This window comes from Mastacembelus armatus, chromosome 20 (assembly GCF_900324485.2).
Source record: "Mastacembelus armatus chromosome 20, fMasArm1.2, whole genome shotgun sequence".
NCBI classification, from domain to species: Eukaryota; Metazoa; Chordata; class Actinopteri; order Synbranchiformes; family Mastacembelidae; genus Mastacembelus; species Mastacembelus armatus.
Window position 1 is genome coordinate 8001096 of NC_046652.1, and position 6055 is coordinate 8007150.

Genomic DNA, 6055 nt, shown 5'->3' on the forward strand with positions numbered 1-6055 from the left:
GAGCAAAAACAAGAAGCAGATAGATGTAGCAACACAGCTACAGTCTATTCAGACATGAATGCTTGTTGTTCAGAAAGTGAAGTGCTGTAAGGACAGTTCAGGCCAACCCTGGGCCGAGCAGCTACAGTATACGAGCTGAGTCGAGGATTTAACTGGCTCCAGGTCCAATTATGACTGTCTGCAGCATCTGGACACAGTTAGCTTTAGAGTCAAAACTCACACTTCACTCCAATAGGGATGTAAAGTCACAGCTTTTGGACTAGGGGCAGTTAGGCTTTAGTACCACTAACTACAGAGAATATTTATGGCTCTGCACCAGTCATAACATGGTGACGCTGATAAAACCTTAGCAGGCAGAGTAAGATGCAGTGAGACTGGCATGCTGCTGTCAGATTGTGTCAGTAAGTGGATTTTTTCCATAATGCAACATATTAGTTATGTTCGAGGGTTTTGCTGAGAGCAGTTACTGAAAAGAATCACAAGATCATGATCCCTACACCAACAATGCTCTGAGTTGTGTCTGCAGCTGCCCATTAGGTTCTCTCTATAACCACAAACATTGTGCGTTTCAATTTTTATGTGGTCGAGAAATCTGGGTTGTAACACTGAAGCAACACCTCTCCAAATTAGTTGTATACATTAGCTAATTTGCTGCCTTAACATTAAATGTATAGACCATTCCTAAAAAGTCATAGTGACTTAATCATTAAATTTAATGAAATTTAACATAATTTAATAGTGAACATCTTCGCAGTAATTCATGCATTAAATCATCATGAGTCATACATTTGTTAAACATTACTTAAGTGTATGATTTGTAAAGTGTTACCCAATACTCTCATAGACTTTATTGTCTACACTGACTGGTTCATTATCTATGGAATAAAGGTCCACTTTTATTTCAGATTTTGTCACAGAGCCACTGTTTGTCTAGGAAACAAATCGCTCCTTATATCTGAAGAGCAGGCCATTGTTTTAAGAATGATGGTTCAAATAAATGTCTGGCTTTTGTCGCAGTCTTCTGTAGATGTAACTGAGCAAAGAAGCTGAATGGAAATTGTTCCATTTAGTTTTGACTAGGATGAATATTAGTGAAGAAGGTTTGGAAACAGCTTAAAGGATGGAAAGAAATTCAAACAGAAATGAAACGTTTTTAACCAATGATCCATTTTCACTTAGTGGATAGACATCAAGTTGCAAAATCCCTGAAATACACAAATACACACTGCAAAGAAAATAAATCAAATGAATCTCAACAAACAAATGACACCACAGCAACCTTAGTACAAAACTCCTGTGTAATAAAAAAAAACCAATAGTTGCAGAAAATTATATCCCATAGTCTCAGTGGAAATTTGAGGTACCTCAGAGCAGAAAAACATCTAATCAGAGGAGTCACACAGTACATTCCTCATTGTGACACACACAGTAACTCACCCTGAGGTCCAACCCCACCTGAGCCTGGATCTGTGTCTCTACAGCACAATCACACTGGAATGAAAACCAATAACAGCCTATAACCCTTCATATCCCTCCAAGAGACAAACGCGCACGCACAGGCTTTAGATCAGTGAGAGTGAAAAAGGACTATAAAATCTCCGGATATGAAAAAGCTCCCGAGGCAACGATCCACACTTCAAGATGCTCCGTCTGTGTGTGTGTGTGTGTGTGTGTGTGTGTGTGTGTGTGTGCAGTCTGGAGACATCTAATGCCATAAATCTCTTCTTCTTGAGTTGTATGAAGAATTTTGATTGTGCATCTGCATGTCGGTCCCCAAGGCACGGTCCAGCATGTAGTTGCATCTGTAAAACTGAGACAAGAAACAGGAAAATAATCCATCCATCCATTTTCCATACCTACTTATTCCTGCTGGAGCACAGGAAAATAATGTATATTTTAAAGTACAGCTACTTTATCTTGTATAATTTTGTGACTTTATTGTACCTCACTACATTTATATGATGCCTGTAGTTAATAACATGTATACCTGTAGAAAATATACAAAACTACTCAAAAAATACTCTTAAAAAAATCCTACTGTATCTAGTTTGTTATTAAGAAACTATACATTTGTAGTACAACTCACGACCTACTCTTGATGGGAGTAATGTTTGATTAATTAGTAATAAATTAGCAATCTTTAGTTTTGTGCTGCATTATAGCATTAATCACAAAGAACTCATGAAGAAATAACAGCCAGGTTATCTATAAACTAACCAATACACAATGATAAATGTATTGTCGTATTCATTTATTTAATTTTAAGGGGAATGGGATTTAAAATAAATGTGCTCTCTCTATCAGGCAGAAACTGTGTTATCTCCAAATTTGGTGATTTTGAAAGTTTAGATAACCTGAACAATTAAAAGAAGAGTTCCTGTTTCCTGTCCTTATACGAAGCTAAACTAACAGTGACATCTTTCTACATAGTATACAACTTAAATGAGTAAAACTTCACCAGGACCTACCAAGTTCATCCATCCACCCTTACCATTAACACATATTTAGTGGTAGTTAAATGGTGTAATGTTTCATCTCATTGTGTTATTTATTAATAAATCATGTCAATATTCAATACAAAATAATATTGTGTTTAAAATGAGTGTATCTTACAGGAAGTTATAAAGTCAAGCTCAAAATAATATTTTTTGGTTCTAGTTAAAAAGGAATTTTGATCCACAGATGAGTCTGCTAAACCATCACACTCTAAATGTTGGAAATTGAAAATGCTTCTTCAACTGATAATTCCTGCAGACTTAATTGCCAACATGAAGCATGATAGGAGGTAGAATATTTCAGATTCAGATACTGTTACTTGTTCACGAATGGGAAGGTTTTACAGGACGATGCTGGGCTGGCACTTGTTGTTTGAATGTTGTTGAAATGATTAGACCCGTGGCTGATGGTTGTTTGTATAGCACATCACTCCTGTCAGTGTACATGAACCCTAAATCTTCCACTGAGTTATACTGTTGTTGTTTTCACTTCAATATTCTAGTTCAGATTCAGCATATCTTAATGCATTATTCACATGTCTACACTAATATCAATGTTTGTTGAAGTACATTATTAAAGATATGGTACAAAATTCACTTTGTTTCACACTGTTCGATATTTGTTAATAGGGTCTTGGTTTTAATCTTTGTCAGACTGTAGGCTGCCATGGAAACCTGGCAAATCAGAGCACTATGATGGGAATATTTACAGGTACAGACATGTCATCAGCCCACATCGTCCATCTGCAACAGCAAAACAAAAATCAGAGCCTGACAAAGTTCTTATAATGTCACTGGCACTGTTTTTCTCGGTATTTACAGGTCGTGCTTCGCTGGTTTGATGCATGGTCTGTAGCAGCGTATATATATATATATATATATGAAAGATATATATGAAATATATATATATATATATATATATATATATATATCTCGACCCAGCGGATTTTAGTTGTCAGTGTGATTCAACCAGATCTGTTTGTTGGATGGTTGAACAGGGTCTGAAGACTTCTGAACCAACATGAACTCCAGCTACTGGTGTAGCCGCTCCTGGTCGTTTGACACAGTTCATTTAGTTGTATGATGAAGACAACAACTTGAAGCAAAATAATTAATCAGAGGCAGAGATGAAAGTTCTTGTTCATCAAAAGTTCATAGACTTTCAAATACCAAAACATTTTTTGCCATTCCTGGGTTCCACCTTTCTTGCAGCTTTTTATTTTTTCCAAATGCAACATGATGCAGTTTTACTTCGCTGGCATCTCTCGTTAAATGACTCTACTCTTTGATTAACAAAGGTCTTAATCAACCTTCACTAGACATGTAGCACAAAGCAATCCAGGTCCACCGTTATAGATAGAAGACCCAGGGTTGTATTCATCTGAAACAATCCAAATGGCTCAGGGCACAGGGCCCCCAACACACATCAGCAGCCTGAAATAATCAGCTTAACTGTTGGTGAAACAACATCCAGGTGGAAATCTGGTAACTTTGATAGTGAATTTAAAGATGTGTTTTTACACAAGCAAGGACTGTTCCACATCTCTTACTGGGAGTTCAGACTGAAAACAACTATGGAATAAAGAAAAGACAAAGGGTTGTATTGATGCTGTGTGAGATGATGAAATGTGAATCAGCACAGTGCCTTGTCGGATGACTTGATCCAGCTTCAGCTTTTTTACTGTATCCCTGTATAGATCAATGCCCGTATTTCTTCTCTATCCCAGGCTTATTTTGGAAGCATGACTCAAAGGTTTTAACTGCAAAGTAAAATTACTTTCTGACGTTTTTTCTGAGAGAAACACAGAGAAAGATGAGCAGACTCCTTTTCACAATGCAAACTCTCTAAATTTAACAAATACTAAAATGTTCAGCAGTGGAAACTGACATATTTAGACTTCTACAGGCTGCTTTGAGTAAGTTTCAATCTTAGCCAGACTTTGGGTGGACTGTTTTTAAATAAGAGGAGGCATCGCTGCATGCAATATTCTCGCTTTTCATCCAGTGACTCCACTCGGCTGCTTTCTCCGTCTGTAGACAAATACAGACCTGGTTTTACATGCCAGAAAAATCTGCTTTCTCCTGGAACAATCGTCCTGAGGAGCCCAGTTTTCTTGTTTAGTGGGAAAGGTTCACTTCACTGCCATTACAAACAGGACAAATTATTACAGCGACTAACCGCTTTGTTAATGTAGATGCATTCTTTTAATATGTCTTCTTGGACTGTAAAATAACTCACACATTGAACCAATTTTTAGATTTACACCTAATCCAAAATGATCAATAATTAAACAGATGCATAAAAGCATTTGAGTGGAACAGAGAGAAAGCGTAAAGGATTCGTCTTCTGTTTCTCTTTCATGAATGTGACAGGTAAAGTGTACTAATTAAGTACACCTGTGCACCACAAAGCACAAATGTGGGTGTATTTCACTCTGGTTTTGTCACACTGAGGAAGTGACACAGCTGCTAAGGTCAGCAGGATACAGAGCGTGAGGGAGCGAGCGTGTCGTTGTCATGGCGCCCAGCTGAACAATGGAGCGAGGAGGTTGGAGAGGAGACAGCATCGCACAGTGAGGAGAAATCACCCTATCCCCTACACACACACACACACACACACACACACCCACACACTGATGAACAATACACTCTTCATTAATGAGACCTACAAACTGGACAAATTCACACCTGACAGACGACACCTTAAACTCACCCTGTGCTCTCATTCCATCTAATTCAGAGTCTTTGTTGGTGAAACGAACAAATCACACCACATGCTCACACACTGCTGACACCCCCTTCTCGCCTTCTCACTCTTTATTACTTTCATAACAACATTTATAATCATCTACATGACAAACTGTGTGGGGCTCTATAGTAAGGCTCTGGGGTGACAAGGGTTAGCACTGGAGGGAAGCAATGCATGCTGGGATTGCGGCCTGCTGAGAGAGTGGCATTCTGGGAGGCGGTGTCCTGCGGGCAGGGCCTCAGGGGGATGCAGTATGGTTAATAGGCCTTTCATGGCCAGCCCACAAAGCCTTTTGTCCCAAGCTAATTCATCCTGCCCAGCATGTAGAGATTGAGGGGGGGTGAATGGCTACCATGGAGGGTCTTTTTTTGGGGTTGGGAGTCCCCATTTTTTCCCTCTCTCTCTTCTCTGCAGTGTAGAGTAGGGTGGTGCTAGTGTGAGGGAGCCACATACAAACAGAGCCCCACTCAGTAGCAACAACACCAAAACATTGGCAGAGCTTGCTAAGTGCTGGCAAACGGCAGCACAACACTGGAAAACACACTAATGACTCCTTGAAAACGTCTTGAAGCTTGAACATCCTGCAGCCTCTGATGTTCAAAGTCTGGGCTGTGGGGTTTCTAACGTATAGTACAGTTTTCATCTATTGAAGATAGCTGAGAAAATCCAAAAGGCACCATCTTTTGTAGGAGCCGAACTGGATGTCTGTCCACAAATACGCTCTCACCTGAACAAGAGCAACAGGTGTCAGAAAACCTGTGGCAGGTCCCTGCTGGGAGGGAATAACCCCTCAGGTACATCGTGGTGGGAG